At 40.0% G+C, this 19,132-nt stretch overlaps 1 long non-coding RNA gene across 1 annotated transcript in view; it reads left to right on the top strand.

The window, feature by feature from the left end:
* Positions 1-19,132, top strand: part of LOC137502181 (uncharacterized) — a 42,288-nt gene that overhangs the window by 20,303 nt on the left and 2,853 nt on the right. Inside the window, exon 3 of the long non-coding RNA XR_011018701.1 lies at positions 1,428-1,639. This is a non-coding gene — a long non-coding RNA (uncharacterized lncRNA). The remainder of the gene's footprint in view (positions 1-1,427; positions 1,640-19,132) is intronic.

Here is a 19,132-nt window from a genome sequence, read left to right as displayed (position 1 = left end):
AATGTACATACGGGAAGTGACTCATGTCCAACGGAACGTGGAGATGACAGTAAATAGTTACTCTCATGCCCTCGTCTCCGGAAGATGATCTCCAGCAGGGAAACGTCCATTCATACGGATGTGGATTCGATCCCCAGTAACCCATGGGGCGAATTCACCAAGTATTTCACACTATCAGAGTAGTGACGTGAATTCAAATGTACCTATGTATTCTTTTTCAGGATGGAAATTTCTAAGTGTAATAATTGTAATCACTTGTTTTGTGCGATTTATGTAAATAAATTGCTCCTTATTGCAATTTCAACAGGAAACAAGTTTTCCTATCTTTTTATTGTAGTTAGTCCAGTATGCCCATGGAATTTGTCACTTCCCAGTCCTATTGTGGAGTTGATAATTTGTATCTATGAATGAGCCGCCCCTCTTTACCTTAATTTGCATGCCCTGTTCATCCCTGTGTTCATTTGGTGCGCCTATATATATATATGTTATTGATTAAAATTAACATCTTTTAATAACTGATCACCCCTGAGATTAAGGCTAGCCTGGGACTCAGGAGGTGAGCGGGTGCAGTATGTATGTATTTTGGGTATTCAGCCCAAAGGCTGGTTTGATCCTCCACAGTTCCGTCAACAGCTGTCATAGATAGCCCAGGCGTCACTGAAGAGGCATACTAGAAAAATGAGGAGTGAGGTAGTTCCCCGTTGCTTTCCTCACTTAGTCAGAAGTTGCTATTGCATATCAGTCTGCCAAGCCCACTGAAATGTATGCACCAACCGACCCTATGAGTGATATTTTCACATCATTCATAACAGGGACTGGCTGCATAAGGAACGGTATTATTAGCATCACTCATACCTCGGTCACCTTCATATTTTGCAAGTTCTGAATCTCATTGAAGAGCCGTATTTGAATTCAGAATAAGTTGATACATTAATAAAAACCATCTTTCCAATACATAGTAATCCTTTATATTTAGGATGAAACCATTAACAGATATTAAAATTAGGACATGTACTGACCTACCTTGAATTAGGTTATTTTGGCTGATGGTGCTCACAAAGTATGAGCAAAACATCATGTTGAAGGAACTGCATTGCTTGCCCTGTGAACAAATTATAAATACAATGATAACATAAGGATCATGGTCATAATCTACGAGTTTCATTTCCGTATTGATTGTAGCTACAACATGAAATTGATACTGAAGCCTCCACCTTATCAATACATTTATTTACATACTATCATTCACACTACCGGTTTCGACCCTTCAAGGCTCATCCTCAGCTGACAACTACAAATATAGTTCTTAAAACATCACAATGGGAAATATTGTACAGTCGTGACAATTGTCCAATTCAACAGACCGTCTAAAACAAATGATTAAGAGATAAATGTGTGTTCATTAGTTCTTCTTCTGTATTTTACAGATGGTAGAGTACTTCACTGTCTACACCATTCTGTCAGCGATTTCCATCCTCTTCTCGTTGTCCTAAAATGGCGTAGGACAATACGGTGGGGCAAGAGCAAGACGAATGCTGCATAACAGAATATCCTGAAATGTCCAGTGCGTTTCATCGAATGAACACCGATCGGATGAACCATCAGCTGATTTTCCACAGATATGAGTGTCATTGATAAGGTAAGGATGAGAGCAACATCTTCAAATACTCATGAAAGAAGTTGATCTTTCTTTGCTTTTAACTTCGTCATCTTCTTTTCTTCTGGTGTTGTTTCCTCACAGAATTAAGGGTTATAAATTTCATGTGTTGTTACTCATATGTTTTCCTCACAGAAGTCTGACAACTAACATGGAATAATTTTTCTTATTTTGTTCTTTCCATGTCAGTTGTCGTATAGATGATGTTGAACCACTGCTGCCCAACTTAATCTTCACCCACGTCCGCCTGGCCTTCTATGATCTGTTATCTGTTATATCAGGCCGTACTATTTATTTTTTAATATGTGACCAAAATAGGCTGCTTTTCTGCATTTTGTGAAGGTTAAATCATGTGAAGTTTACTGGCATGATTGTTTACCTTCTTACTGGTTACATTATTATCTACCCATGGGATCTTGAAAATTCTGTGATATATCTGTAACCGTAATCGGGACAATTACGCCTACACATCATCATAATAATAAAAAATATTGACATAAATGAATGAGAATAAAGAAATAGTTGTAATAATAATATAGGCACTTAACAATATGAATAAGGAAATATTAACATGACGCAGTGGCGGTGTATTCATATCAGAACATGGAAACGTGACGAGTATCTTTTGATACGCATTACAAGGGAACCCTTACAGGCCTAAAAATGACAACTAAGACAGGAGAGTGGAAGGTGCAAGGAAGCCCTAAGAGGTCTATGGGAATGTATGACGTTATGGGGGAGAAAAGACTTACAAGAAACACCCTCTAGCTCAGCTATATTAAAAATAACATACGAAACATTACAAAAGTTAAATCACAAAGCAGTTGAAACTTAACGCTTTTGACAAACTGATACAATTACGAATTCAAAAACACAAATGAACAAATTGTTGAATTAAAGAAAAGGGCTAACTCGGACACGTTAAATTTAAAACTAAAAAATGACATTAAGCAAGGAAATACCGAAATACCAAAGTAAAAAATTACATTCAACAAAACCTGATAACATTGAGATTAACATTGAAATGACACTTACCGCGGAAAGGCATGAGTTCCCGAGGGAAGCCCTCACGCTTGCGCTCAATAGGGCGGTCGGACGTAAATGACGCCGAGCACACGCATGCTATTTCCGAAGCCGGCAGAAAGTCCGGAAATGGCCCAATTCACAACCAACCAATGGGAAACAATTTCCACTAGATTCCCTAAATTTTCGCTAATAGGTCATATTAAGATAGCAACTTCTCGAGATTTGCTATTGCGACACCCATGACCGCACATGCAGTATAGGCTGTTTCACAACGAAAACATCGTTACATAAAAAATAATTTTCACCATATTACATCATGATATACAGGTCACTTAATCACTCTTGCAATGTTAACAATCCAATCTTGAGGTTTTCTTAAATACAATTTTACTAGTAACATAATTTTTGAATCAATATACTCCTTGCATCTTGCAATGTTCATTTACAGTTCCATATATCTTCCCTATTGCCTAAAAGAAAAATTATTACACACATACCCAAATTAATATTTCTTGCAGTTAAATAAAATAAATTCCGGTAGAGTCCAGAGTTCCAACCAAAAATGTAATATTTCAGACACTTTAAATAAAAACTTTAAAATTATATTTCCACTATTGCAGTTCTCCCTCTCACCACACACTACAATATCCATATTTGAAAGGTCTCAAGTGGTTCCTTGAAAAAGAATTGCTCACCTAGATTTATCTCGCTGTTGGCCATAAAAATGCGAGGTCTAAGATGTCACACTACAACAAGGCATTTATTGTTTTAAAAGTGCTACATATTAATGTTTTCAAGGGGAAAACTGTTATTACATCAAGAAGCAGATAACGGAGCAAAAACTGACAAATGTCTAAAAATCATAATAGTTACCAATACAATTACATTCATTCCAGGGAGCAGGGTAGGATGTCTAAGAAGGATGTGCCTCCGTTTATTACAGTCATGGTATGCTTCTTTTCTCTCTAGGGCTTCCCATGTTTCTGATCTAACCACCTTTTCTTATGGCTTCAATTGGTCTTCATCCTGGAACAATCTTTTCAGAATACTTCCTTGGAGTTTGAGTCGCCTGCGCCTGCCTAACGTATCCTAGCCACTTCAGCCTTGCTAAACACAGCCTTTCTTCTGTGGTCAGGTTGACCTACAGGTCTCTTCGTATCTGATCATTCCTATTTCTGTCCTTGTTTTCTGTACGGCTGATCTAAGGAACTTCATTTCACAAGCTTGCAGTTGACTTGCTTCTCTTTTAACATTTGTGCCATACCACGTTGCGCACTTGATTGAAGAAGTTTGAAGTCTTAAACAGGGTGCAAAAAGATCATTCTTGACACTACCGTTATTTGATAAAGTACTCCCCAGATATTTAAAGGTATTTATACATTCAATGTTCTCTCCCTCGAGGGTGAGGTTACAAGGTGTATTTATCCTGCTATAGTATTTTTCTACTCTGATGGCGGGCGGCCTACATGCTGTCAGGGGAAGTGGGGTGCGGGCAGTACGTCACTGTCCAATCAGACAAAAGATCGCCTAGCGGTGGCGCTGAGAACTATTCAGTCGGCCGGAGACTTTGCCGCGTTCACTTCGCTCCAAGAACTGCTGTGTTGCCGAGTAGTCTTAGTGTGCATTGGGTATTACAAAGAGCTTGTTTGACGAGTTTGTTTTATGAGTAATTCTTGCCGCGTCCTTTACTGCATTCTTCGATTAACGTTTTCGTGGCAGTGATGCGACGTTCGTTTTTTCTATTGTTTCTATTTGTGTTGCTCTGTGTTGTTTTTTAATATAATAATTGCACTATACGCATATCGTACAATGGCGAAGAGGAAGGAGATAAGGAGCCAGGGTAGAAAACTGATCAGCAATGTTCATGAATATTTTCAAAAGGAAGCAGAAAATAATGGTCCTTTAGTGAGTGTGTATAAAGTGCAGCAGAGTGTGTCGGAAGCTTGTCAAGTTTGTACGCGAACCGTTCAGCGTATAGTAAAGTAAGGTAAAGACAGTACCCAGTCATCTGATTCCATCTCATTTCAATCACCGCACAAACGAATCAAAAGGAACTGTATAACAAAGGCAATCAACGGATTCCATAAAGATGTAATTAGAAGAACTCTCCTCAGTTATTACGTAAAGGGTGAATACCCAACACTGAACAAATTATGTGGTGATTTAGAAAGAGATATAAAATTTAAATGTGGAGTTACTTCATTGTGGAGGATACTGAAGTCTATGGGGTTCAAGTATAAAAAAAGCAACGACGGGAGAAGATTTTTAATGGAGAGAGCTGATATAGTAACAGCCTGAGTAACGTTTTTGAGAAAAATGCATCTCCTGAGGAATAAGGACCCATCGCCCCATATATTTTATTTAGATGAGACTTACATTCATCAGAATTACGCTCCAACGAAAATCTGGCAAGATAAAGAGGGTACAGGAGGTTTAAAAGTTCCTGTAGGGAAAGGTGGACGAATTGTTTGTCACGTAGGTTCCAGTCGCACTTGTTTTCTGCAGGAATGTAAATTGGTTTTCAGGCCAAAGGTGAAATTGACCAGTGATGACTACCACACTGATATGAACGCTATGGTTTTTAAAGAGTGGTTTTTGAAGTTTTTAGACGCTCTTGACGAAAGGAACATCAAAGATGCAGTGATTGTAATGGACAATGCCAGCTACCATTCAGTACAGCTAGAACAAATTCCTACAACGAACACACGAAAAGCTGATATTATATCGTGGTTATCTGCTAGGAATATTCCTCATGACAGCAATCACACCAGACTCGAACTGTTGTCTCTTGTGAAACAATTCAAGCCAAAGGCAAAAATGTATGAAATTGATACACTTCCTGACAGAAAGGGTCATACCGTTGTTCGCCTGCCACCTTATCACTGTCAATATAACCCCATAGAGCTGGTTTGGGGAAACGTTAAAACTGCTGTAGGGAAAAGGAACAAAACGTTCAAACTAACTGACGCCCAATCTTTAATGGAAGAGGAGCTGGATAAAGTAACCGAACAGGAGTGGAAGGCTTGTGTGTGTCATGCTGAAAAATTTCAAGAGGACGATTACAAAAGGGATGTGGTATTGGACACAGTCATGGATGATATCATAAATCTGCGAGACGACAGCCACAGTGAGGAGTCGAGTGACGAGGATATTTCCGGTGACAGCTCTAGTGACGATGGCGAGTGTCGGGGTGCTGTAACACGGATCCTTCAGCTGGAATAAGGTAAGATAAAGTAAGAAAATGTGTTGTGTAACTCTGTACTTTCGAACGAATTGTTTTTCGGTCTGTTGTCAATGCACTTGTTATATACATTACTAACTAACTCGTATCATACTACATCGAAGATATAAGAAAATAATAGAAATAAATACATAAATAAAAATAATAAAACTCATCCACGGGCCATAATCGAACTGTAACATACGAAGCTCTGTATTTCATTGTTATGTGGATTTCGACACAACTTTAACGCGTGCGGGTGCTCCTGGCAACGTTGTAGTAGTGGCCTCTGTCTCTCTCTCTTAGCGGCCTCTCGCGTCGTGCTGGATTGGTCGGCCCCATGCTCCCCGCTTCTCCTGACAGCATGTAGGCCGCCCACCATCAGAGTAGAAAAATACTATAACTTTCATAACCACTGTTTTGCTCTAGCTCACAGTTAACTTACATTCTTTACACTTGGTGTTCCAAAGATCCAGTCACCTCTGAACATCTCTTTCAGCTTTTCCCCAAATGGCGACATCAGCAAAAACAAATGCATTAAGATCTTATCTATTCCTTTGAGTTCCTTTATGATAGTATCCACGATTGAAATGGGGAAAGAGAACTCCCTTCTTCTACACTGAGTTCTTCCATCTCCTACTTGCACAACCATCATACAACATCTGAACTTTTTTAATTAGTTTTTCCGGGATATTATGTTTTTCTAAACATTCCCATATTTTTCCCCTCTCCACTCTGTCATATGCTTTTTCCAAATCCTAAAACACTATTATCAGGACCTTCCCTTTTTCCCAAAAAATTTCCCTTGACTGCCAGAGTGAAAAAATTAGGTCTGTAGTTCCTCTATTTCTTCTAATTCCATGTTTTTCCTTTTTAAATTGATCTTCCATTATTTCTTTCAGCCTCTGTTCTATAATCTTCTCAATTATCTTAAGGTAGTGTCACAAAAGGGTGATGTCCCTAGGATTGGTGCACTTCTTTCTACTTCTTTTTTTAAACAATGGAGCTGCCTTAACCCAGTCCATGATATGTCGAACATGATCTGTATCTACATAGATAAATCTTGTCAGGCGGATCCACGCCATAGGGATGGGCAACAGTACTGTAGTCGAAGCTATGGTAGCGGCAAAATTCTGGTGGGGACCCAGTCCCGTGGGGTATAACATGGGCCCCATGCACAGGGATACATGTGAAGACCTTAACAGGAGTCAAGGCTTAAAATGAAAATTTTCAGTGTGTCTGAACTGGCAGAGGAGGCAACCTGTCCATCTGGGGGTAGTACAGAAGGAAACCACTGCCTTCTGGCAAGACGTGGGATCCTCGAAGGCTAACGGAGTAAACCCTGAAAGAAAATCCTCTGTTGCATTAGGTTTAACAGGTTAGCAGACAGTTTTATTATGAGTTATGTGTGTTGCAATCACATTAAATAAAGAAATTACTAATAAGAACCAACAAATGACCATTGTTCCAAATTCCCAACACTGCAGTGACAACAGTGTGTAATTTCCTTCTAGTAAGTCATACCAATGGTCGTGCGTATCTCATACATGATACATATTTTCAAAGCTGTTTTATAAGAATCATGATAAACCAAACATTACACACAACTTTTGATGAATATGGATTGTATTTATGCTACATAGAAATCTAATGAGAAGTTTGAAAAACTTACTCGAATGGTCGCATCTATCTGCAATATACGGTAGACTTTTTTTTTTTTTTTGCTAGATGCTTTATGTCGCAACAACAGATGTGTAACAGGTTCAGGATTCAAACCCACTATCTCCCGGATGTAAGCTCACAGCCGCGTGCCCCTGACCGCACGGCCAACTCGCCCAGTGGTAGACATTCTAGCTCCAACAATGTGTTCACTATAGACTGAAAGTTTGCAAGTGGTCTCGTCCAGAGGCAAGGAGAGAATAGCAGAGCGTGGAAACTTCCACTGTCTTAGGTTCCTGGGGGGCAGGTTATGAAAAATATTCACTGTATCTGTTGTACACGCGTGTCTTAACGGAAAGTTAATGGCCACTCTGGTTTGTGCTGCTGTCTCTGCTTGTGTCGCAAAAATGGCATCTGTGAAGCATTGATAGAAATTCTAGATACCATTGAGTGATGGTGGTGGTGATTGTTTTAAGAGGAAGTGCAACCATCCTCTACATAACACTAATCAGAGAGAAAAAATGGAAGGGATCTGACACTTCAAACAATGAAGGTATCGGCCAAACAAAGACATGGACCACGAAGGGCGTGAAAATGAAAGAGTCCCTAGGCCTTGAATGATCTAATACTGTCGGGGCAGAGAAGCACAAGAGCTGACCAAGGGAGGTCAGATAGGATAGATGAAATTGAGGAACCTGTAACAAGTAAATGGAAGCAATGCCAAGACTCAGCTAAGGACCCTTTGGTTGCCAACCCACACTCGCAAGTTCAGAAACCCTGGGGCCCCTTTTAGTCACCTTTGACAGGTAGGAATTATTGTGGGTGTTATTCTACCACCGCCATCAACAGGAGGTGGATACCATTGAATTCCAGAAGCCTTCGTCTTCCCGACAATTCATGTTTCATAAGTTTGTCACTTCGTGTCATTGAAGTGAAGCATAATTTGCCTTATGCTCTCTGTTGAGAAAAAATAGAAACTATCGACCCCTAGGCGTCTTGATCTTGACTGCCGTATTTTGTATTTAAACTCTCTTATAGTTCATATAGTTCCAGTTCATAGGCCACATCCTATTTCCTTCCACATTCGTTTCCAATTTCATTCACAAACATTCTTTTCATCCTCATTAGCTCCTCAACTGACATTAGCGGATGTAGTGCTGTTAGTGGCTGTAAAATCTCTCTGTATGTTCAGTCCGTCAGCGATGCCGCTGGTGGGATCCTCAACAGCTCTGCCATCAGCTGTCATAGATGGCCTAGGCATCATTGAAGAGGCATACTAGGGAAGTGAGGAGCGAGGTAGTTTCCCGTTGCTTTCCTCAACGAGCCAGAGTTGCTATTACATATCAGTCGCCCACTGAAATGCATACACCAACCGACCCCATGAGCAACATTTTCACACCATTCATAGCAGCGACTGGCTGCAGAAGGAATGGCATTACTACCATCGCTCATACCTCAGTCACTTTCATATTGTCAAAGCCAAGGATAAGACAGAGACAGATCTATGAAAGTAACAAAATTGCTCTAGCCTATTCCAGAAGACATAGTGCACTGTAAACACTAGGTCCTGCCAGAAAAGGCGGAAAATCTCTCTATATATAAAATAAGATTTTTAGATTTTTGTCTGTACATTGCTCAGAATTTAGAAAAGAATGGTATTTCTGTATCAGTCATGTCCATAGTAGCAAGGAAATGCACTTTTTACTTTTCCATAATTTATGTATGTATGTATGTATGTATGTATGTATGTATACGCATCATGGTTCATGGTGTGGGTTACTGTAGTCACGTTATAGTTCGTGAATCATGGGCAACGGCTGAGTGGCCTATTAAGTGGTCCTGAGTTAGGATACCAGTTGCTATGGAATGGGAGTGGGCATCTCAGACATATTCTGAGTCGTGGCCCTCATTGTGCTCAGGCGGCTAGGACTATACAATTCACCGGTGGTCCATAACCCGTTACAGGAGAGATCCTCACTTGGACTATGTGCAAATAGTGTAGCATCCTGCTTCATGAATTTACTGAGCTCAGAACATTTTAAGCAAGCCTCGGACCTATGGGAGTAAGAGAGTCCCACTCCCATTTGACAGGCAAGGGTCTCCTTGGAAACAACTTGGCGAACGAAATGGAATTTGATGGGGAGCTATCAATATTAATGGGTCTTATGGAAGAAAGAAAGTAGAACTGGCTGAGTCAGCAAAAGGGATGCATGTGGATGTGCTAGGGGAGATATCTCTTCCTTGTTAGGAGATTATAAATTGTCCTTCCCTTTCTAATACCCGTCAAGTACAGAATCTGGGGTAGGGCTCTTTTTCAGGAATACCTTTGCACGCAACATAGTTTGTTAGGCACGTAAATGAGCGAATGATTTCGGTAGATTTGTCAGTTGGAGGTATCAGGACTAGAATTGTCTCCGTGTATTCACCATGTGAGGGTGCAGACGAGGATGAAGTTAACAAGTTTTATGAAGCATTGAGTGATATCGTGGTCAGGGTCAACAGCAAGGATAGAATAGTGCTAATGGGCGATTTCAATGAGAGAGTTGGCACTAGAACTGATGGATACGAAAGGGTGATTGGTAAATGTGGGGAAGATACGGAAGCTAATGGAAATTGGAAGCGTTTGCTGTGCTAGTATGGGTTTAGCAGTTACGAATACATTCTTCAAGCATAAGGCTCTTCACCGCTGCACATGGGAGGCTAGGGGTACCAGATCCATAATAGACTATATCTTAACCGACTTCAAATTCAGGAAATCTGTTAGGAATGTACGAGTTTTCTGGGGATTTTTCGATGATACAGACCACTATCTGATCTGTAGTGATCTAAGTATCTCTAGGCCTAGGGTAGAGAAAGTGAAATCTGTCTGCAAACGAATAAGGCTAGAAAATCTCCAGGACAGGAAATGAGACACAAGTATATGGATGTGATTAGTGAGAAGTTTTTAACAGTAGACAGTAAGCAGGTTCAGGATATAGGAAGTGAATGGGTAGCGTACAGGGATGCTGTAGTAGAAACAGCAAGGGAATGCCTAGGAACAACTGTGTGTAAAGATGGGAAAAGGCGAACATCTTGGTGGAATGATGAAGCGAGAGCAGCTTGTAAACGTAAAAAGAAGGCTTATCGGAAATGGCTCCAAACGTAAATGAAAGAAACATAGCGAATCAAATAGTTGTTAAATCAAAAAAGAAGTCATGGGAAGGTTTTGTTAATAACATGGAAAGGCTAGGTCAAGCAGCAGGGAAACCTTTCTCGACTGTAATAAAGAATCTTAGGAAGGGAGGGAAAAAGGAAATGAACAGTGTTTTGAGTAATTCAGGTGAGCTCATTATAGATCCCAGGGAATCACTGGAGAGGTGGAGGGAATATTTTGAACATCTTCTCAATGTAAAAGGAAATCATCCTGCTGGTGTTGCAAACAGCCAAACTCGTGGGGAGGAGGAAAATGATGTTGGTGAAATTACGCTTGAGGTAGTGGAAAGGATGGTAAATAAACTCCATTGTCATAAAGCAGTAGGAATAGATATAAATTAGACCTGAAATGGTGAAGTATAGTGGGAAGGCAGGGATAAAGTGGCTTCGTAGAGTAGTAAGATTAGCATGGAGTGTTGGTAAGGTACCTTCAGATTGGACAAAAGCAGTAATTGCACCTATCTATAAGCAAGGGAACAGCAAGGATTGCAACAACTATCAAGGTATCTCATTGATTAGTGTACCAGGCAAAGTATTCACTGGCATCTTGGAAGGTAGGGTGCGATCAGTCGTTGAGAGGAAGTTCGATGAAAACCAGTGTGTCTCCAGACCACAGAGAGGCTGTCGGGATCAGATTTTCAGTATGCGGCAGGTAATTGAAAAATGCTACGAGAGGAATAGGCAGTTGTGTTTATGTTTCATAGGTATGGAGAAAGCATATGACAGGGTACCGAGGGAAAAGATGTTCGCTATATTGGGGGACTATTGAATTAAAGGTAGATTATTAAAATCAATCAAAGGCATTTATGTTGACAATTGGGCTTCAGTAAGAATTGATGGTAGAATGAGTTCTTGGTTCAGGGTACTTACAGGGATTAGACAAGGCTCTAATCTATCACCTTTGCTGTGTGTAGTTTACATGGATCATCTGCTGAAAGGCATACCTGCCAACCCTTCCGATTTACCCGGAAACTTTCCGGTTTTTAACTCGTCTTCCGATTTTCCGATTTATTTTTACTTCTTCCTATTTTTGACCAATATAACTTCTAGTACGGCCAATACTCTTCCCCTACTATAAATTCTTATGTGTTTGTGTACTAATTTACGAAACCTCATTTTCAAGAGTATTTATTTGATGCTTTATTTCGTGAGTATTTCGTCCTGTGCCTTCGTGTATCGTGTTTCCCGCTCACCACAGCAGCGTGTCCGCTTTATACAGCTGGGGATTCTGGGCGGCAATTGTCCTGCAAGCAAGACAGGCTGGCGCGCGCTAGCGACTCAGTTAATCGGGATGAAAGAATGAGTTTATTGTTGTTCGCGCGCTGTTAACATCGTTTCTGTGTGTAGTTTCGTCGGAGTTTTAGGCCCCTTTTTTTCTTGCATTTGTATGCTTTCCCCCACTGCCAAAGTCGTATGTTAATAATGTATGGGACATATATAATTGTTTTGTATGTGGTAGTTTCGCGTATTTAAGTGCATCATTTTAATGAGTTGAATGTTTTTAAGTGGGTTGTGTCGGTGACAGTTTCAGGTAGTTTTTTTCGTTAAGGCCAAAAATATAACAAACGTTATCTCCAAGTGTTCAGAGATACCTATAAATTTCCATTCATTTTACCGTCTGATAAAGAAACTACCATATTCTTTCGAGTAATTAACGCCCTTGCATAATTTACGCATCCCAATATTTTTGGGTCCAAAGTGGACAAAACAAATGTTCACGTATATGACGCTCCCACAACTTCGAACATCCATCACGCAGCTCCGGATGTGTTTCGAAATAAAGATGTCAACTACTCAAGTAGCAGGCTTCCTGTTGCGAAAGCGGGCATTCCAGATACAGGGCAACGTGCTGTTATTAGCCGGCACTAGTTTTACGAGTGTTTCGGGTACGGGACATTCTGTGATCTCAAAATTGTCAGTCCACAGTATTCGAGTAATACTGCATCATACTAACTCGCGGTGATCAGTTACACCGAAACATACGGGAAGAGGGCAGCGTGTATTCAATGCCCAAATGAAACGTGCGCTACCGCGGTAACAGAAGTGCACGTCAAGCGGCCAACATGTCTCCAAAGCATTTCGCGGACCAAAAAGCGGCAAGTTTCCGCAAGTAGAGAAGGATCTGCTTAAATATATGATTTTGTGACGCAACGTTGGATAAGCAATTTCTCACGAAATGCAGTATTTTAAAGAATGTGAAATAACCGCTGCACATGGAATCAGTGTCTCGGATTTGAAGGTTAGCCGAGTCTTGATTAATTTTATGAAGAGAAATGGACTTCCTCTTCAGCGAAGAACATCATCATGCCAAAAAATGACGAATGATTTAAACGATTTTCATCGTTTTGTGATTGAGAAGCGTAAAGTGAGGAATATTTAATCTCCCTTATAGAAACCGCAGATCAGACGCCAATCAGTTTCCATATGCCACAAAGTCGAACAATCGATAAGAAAGGATCATACAGTGTTATCGTACGCGCTACCGGAAGCAAAAAACAACGATGTACTGCAATGCTTGCTATAACAGCTGATCTCAAAAAGCTTACACCTTACATTGATCTAAAACGAAAAACAATGCCCAAAGCAAAATTTCCGCGAGTGATCCACGTTCGTATTCAAGAAGAAGGATGGATGGACACGTCACTCGTACAAGATTGGATACAAACGGTTTGGGGCAATGTAGCAGGGTCCCTCCTTCGATGCCCGGCCCTTCTCGTGTTGGACAGTTTTTTTTGCCGGTATGTCATTGTTATGGCATTACATGAATTGTACTTTTATTAGTTCATGTTTTCACTCCAGGTCGTATTGTCAGCTCGTAATGGGAAGAATATTTTCCAGTCGGTACTTCAATCCCACGTGTCTAACTTACCTGATGTACCCTATTTGAATTTTCAGGAAAAATCTCACTCCGGAATTTTACGCCAAATGACGATAACCGCAAACGAGTTGAACCAGTTGTGTTTTTATATTATATTTGATGCATCTTTTAAATGTAAATGAATTGTAAATATCTTAATTCCTTGAATAATTTACGCATCCGAAGTTTTCGCCTGTATTTTTCGTCAAAAAGTGCGTTAATTACGCGAGAAAATACGATATTATGCATTTTGTTGCGTGTGTCGGTGTGACATAAATGTTATTATTCGTTTAAGTGTCATAAATGATAATGATAAGGTACATTTTCTTGTAACCATTTTTATGTTTTGGTAGTTTAAGATTTGAAATTTAACGGTCAATTCGCATTGTAACTGTAGATATGTACGCCTTTTATCTTGACCTTTTTTCACCTAGACCGTGGTGGAATATATGTGATGAAATCCAGGAATAAAAAAATCTTCCTATTTTTGGTTTCTAAAAGTTGGCAGGTATGTGAAAGGTATAAAATGGCAGGGAGGGATTCAGTTATGTGAAAATGTAGTAAGCAGTCTGGCCTATGCTGATGACTTGGTCTTAATGGCAGATTGTGCTGAAAGCCTGCAGTCTAATATCCTGGAACTTAAAAATAAGTGTAATGAGTATGGTATGAAAATTAGAAATTCAACAGAATTGAATGTCAGATTGGTGATACAAAGCTAGAACAGGTTGATAATATCAAGTATTTAGGTTGTGTGTTCTCCCAGGATGGTAAGTGAGATTGAATCAAGGTGTCATAAAGCTAATGCAGTGAGCTCGCAGTTGCGATCAACAGTATTTTGTAAGAAGGAAGTCGGCTCCCAGACGAATTCTCTTTACATCGGTCTGTTTTCAGACCAATTTTGCTTTATGGGAGCGAACGCTGGGTGGACTCATGAATAAGATACCCCTAAGTTAGAAGTAACCGACATGAAAGTACCAAGAATGATTGCTGGTACAAACAGGTGGGAACAATGACAGGAGGGTACTCGGAATGAGGAGATAAAGGCTAATTTAGGAATAAAATCAATGGACGAAGCTGTACGCATAAACCGGCTTTGGTGGTGGGGTCATATGAGGCGAATGGAGGAGGATAGGTTACCTAGGAGAATAATGGACTCTGCTATGGAGGGTAAAAGAAGTAGACGTAGACCAAGACGACGATGGTTAGATTCAGTTTCTAACGGTTTAAAGATAAGAGGTATAGAACCAAATGAGGCCACAACACTGGTTGCAAATCGAGGATTGTGGCGACGTTTAGTAAATTCAGAGGCTTGCAGACTGAACGCTAAAAGGCATAACAGTCTATAATGATGTATGTATGTGTACGCATCACGATAAAACGGCTGAAGAGAGTTTAAAGAAAATCTGTATGTGAAGTCGGGGATGAGCCACTACAATCTAGGCTATAAATCATTTTACTCATGCTGAGTGAAATGGTTGTTTAGGGGAAGGCCTAAAATTGATTTCTCAAATATTCATATTAGAAAATGGGTTAACAGAATTTAATTGAAGTCGGTATATAGAGTCGGGGAATAAGAAACTACAGTCTAAGTCATAAACAATTTTATTCACCCTGGATGATATTGTAGTTTAGGGGGAGGCGCTTAAAATTTACTTTTTAAATACCTATGTTATTGGTCCTATCGAAAAGTACTACATAACAAAAGTTCTAGAGAATACAATTTCTGATCATTCATGTTTTATTCAGTTTTACCGCACCGACTATGATAAGAGTGGTATTTCAGAGTTAGAAGAAAACTAAATGTGAAGGCCTGCTATATTCGAAGCGCATGTCATTGATCAAATATAACATTACCTTGACCATTGTTTGTAGTGATGTTCTTTGTCTCTTATGCTGCCACTCAACTGAGATAGATGTGATTACTGCTGCATACTGAGTATAACAGCCTGACTGAATATTGGCGGGAAATAGCTGGGGAGTTTTCTTTAGCATGCCACTCCTCTGGTTCATACATTTTCTGATACTGCTGGTACGTAACAGACTGGTTCATCAGTCTTCCAGCTATTCGATCCCTACTCTGACACTCTGAAGGAGTAGTGTGCACACTTAAGGCAGAGGCTCATTTAGTAGTAGTAGTAGTAGCAGCAGCAGCATGACCTGGTCTAGAATTACAATTTAGGCATATTCCAAATTCTAGCACCACAATTCACTAAATAACTCAAAATTCAATCCTGAAAAGAGCTGTTTCTTAATAAAAGTGAAGAGGAAGAAGTTTTTCTTAAATTCTACATTCATTTAATTCCAAATTACCAGTGAAGAGGGGTTTCTCCTCTGGATTGGAGGAAACATTTGCCTCCAAGTCGGATGGATTTTTCCGCCACCTATGTAATGAACTGAAATTTTTCTGCTCATCGGGTACTCCTAGGAAACATTAGTAAAAGGGCATAGTTTTTGGCCTGGGAGTCTCCACTATTGAAAACCTCCACCTGGCTGAAATAAGATGAAGTGTGTTCATGGATCACGACTATCTGCGGCTTGGTCATTCCAGATCTGGAACTTTGGACTGTTTTAACAAACAGTACTACGCTGCCGATCAAAGTGAGAAAATACGTGGTTGTTTATTTGATCAAGTATTTTAAATGAAAGCATTGCTTTTAATTGCGCCATTCGTACTGTCGTCATTGTAATGATGTATGTTCATTTCGGTTGGGAAAACTATTAACACAGTCTTTCTGAAGATGTAAAAAGGGCAGGTGGAGAGCGAGTGTCCACCATTATGAAGAAAACTCCCCAACCTGATTGTGACTGATGGTAGGCAAGGGGGGCCTGCCATTACAGTGAAAATTCCCTAACCCAGTCTTCATATGAGAAAGGACGTTTGGTGACTTCCTTGTCGCGTTTCTAGGGTAACGTTAAGAGCTATGCAATTTAATACAATCTTGCTCACAACGTGTGCACAACCTAACCTAGAATTCTGTATACAATGTAGAATTCCATAGCGAAGCACAGGTACATCAGCTAGTATAAATATAAATTTATCTTACCTCATTCCCAACGGCATGCCAAGAAATGGGACTATAGGGTAGTAAAAAAAAAAAAACCCATAGTTGACACAGGAGGTGAATATTGTCAGGTGAAGTACTGATGGGCCTACACCATTAAAAATATCCTGGCTCTCACATGGTCCTTTGGGTTCTGAAGTTTAAAGTGCTGTTAGGAGAGGAAGAAAGTAGTGTAAGCAGTTTTGCTAATGATTCTGATGGTGCGCAAAGTGGCGTAAATTGTGCCCAAAAAGAATATTTGCCCCTTGAAGACATGGAATGTGTAGTTATAATAATATCTCCTGATAGTAACATTCTGAGGGTGTTATGTGATGCGACTTACAAGGTATCAAAATTTTCGGACTGGCCATATGGGCGCAAGTGACACTGAACGTTCTGGACGGCCTGTGGAGGTTATGAATCGAGAAATCATTGATCAAATCCATGATATGGTGATAGATTGCTAGTGCTGTGGGCATCACAACTGAACGGGTACATAATATTTTGCATAAACATTTGGACATGAGAAAGCTATCCGTAAGATTGGTGCCGCGGTAGCTCACACTTGACCAAAAACAGAATCGTGTGAAGTGTTGCAGGGATGGTTTGCAGCTGTTCCAGAAGAATCTGTAGGACTTTAAGTGTTGTTTTTTGTCGCTGTGGATGAAACATGGATACATTACTATACTCCTGAGACCAAACAACAATCTAAAGAATGGGTTACCAAGGGGGAATCTGCACCAAAAATTGCGAAGACCGTTTCTTCGGCCGGAAAGGTTATGGCGACTAACTTTTGGGATTCGCAAGGGATAATCCTCATCGACTATCTGGAAAAGGATAAAACTATTACAGGTGCATATTATTCATCGTTGTTGGACCGTTTGAAAACCGAGCTGCAAGAAAAACGCCTGCGATTGGCTGACAAGAAAGTCCTTTTCCATCACGACAACGCACCAGCACACACCTCAGCAGTTGTGGTCGCAAAATTAATGGAAATAGGGTTCCAACTCGTTTACATCCCCCCTATTCTCCAGACTTGGCTCCCTCGGACTACTATTTGTTCCCCAATTTGAAGAAATGGCTGGCGGGACAAAGATTTTATTCAAACGAGGTGGTGATTGCAAAATATCCATTAGTGTTTGCAGACTTGGACAAATCCTATTATTTGGAAGGGATCAACAAACTAGAACATCATTGGATAAAGTGTATAAGCCTATAAGGAGACTATGTCGAAAAATTTAAAAAAGTTTACCTCAAACACGTAAGTAGTTTATTTTTGCACGGGCGTTTCAAGCGTACTGAGCAATGCTTACAAGTCAGTGTGTAGAAGACAAGGTCGCATGCTAGGAACCGGGAGACTGTGATAGTGAACAACATTCATGCGCTGCTTGATCTTAATATGCTTATGGGTAAAGTGCAGAAGCACACACTAAAATATAATTTTGGTAAGGGTGCATTTCTGGAGTCATCAGTCTTTCTACAAACTACGAACCTTGAAGTCATAATACAATTACTATTTTTGGTTGAGAATAGAACAGCTGACAGTTATACAGGACCTCAAAATTCAAAACATTCTCTTAATCACGAACAAAATTTCATTTTACCTACCTTCCATCACAGACTCAGAAACGTCAGACTCTAACACGTCACACGCTCAGTGACACTCAGGTTGTTCACCTTGGGACACACTCTCCTACTTCCCCTCCACACTCCCCGCTCAGCATAGTAACTACCAGTACTTGTTTTGAAGTAGGTGCATACTTACCTCGGTAGAAGTGAGTCCTTCTCTGCACATCGGGGCCAATAATAATGAGGAGTAAGTAATACGATTTTATTACATTATATTCATTTCATCTTCCATTTCACGTTACTTTGTTGTTGCTGGCTTGTCATGCGTGCAATGTGGCCGGGAACGGTAATTTAAATTGCTTATGGTGGGAGTTACGAACGTACTAAAGAGCGTCATCCTAATTCAATACAATAAATATTCCGTCATTTACTCCGTCTAATGACGGAATATTTATCGTACTAAAGAGTGTCGTAAATGTGCTGTCCAGGTTTCTTTAGCATGTATTTAATAGGATACGTCCTGCGACTTTGTAATAATGGCATAATAACCAAGGAAACACACTTGTGGGAGACGTCTCAACCAGTTTCGACTGTGTATATTTAGCAGTTATTCACAGGCTATAGTCCTTAATTCACTTTTCAAACATTTTTTAATACATACCTATAAAGAACTAAGTTCGTAAGATTATCAAATTGCACAACATTTTAAAAGTCAAAACATGTTTGCACCCTGCACTGTTGGTTTGAAATATGAGAAAACTAGAAATCAATCTAAGAAAATATTTTGAAACGTTTAAGCCCAGATTTCATTAATGTTGCTCAAATGCCTTAAAGTTTAAATTGAGCACCACGAAACGAATTAAGTAGATGTCTTTCAATACCTTATAGAAGGGTAGCTCGGCATATAGTGA

Source organism: Anabrus simplex, chromosome 9 (assembly GCF_040414725.1).
Source record: "Anabrus simplex isolate iqAnaSimp1 chromosome 9, ASM4041472v1, whole genome shotgun sequence".
NCBI lineage: Eukaryota > Metazoa > Arthropoda > Insecta > Orthoptera > Tettigoniidae > Anabrus > Anabrus simplex.
The sequence above is the reverse complement of the archived record's forward strand: the minus strand, read 5'-3'. Positions and strand labels throughout refer to the sequence as shown.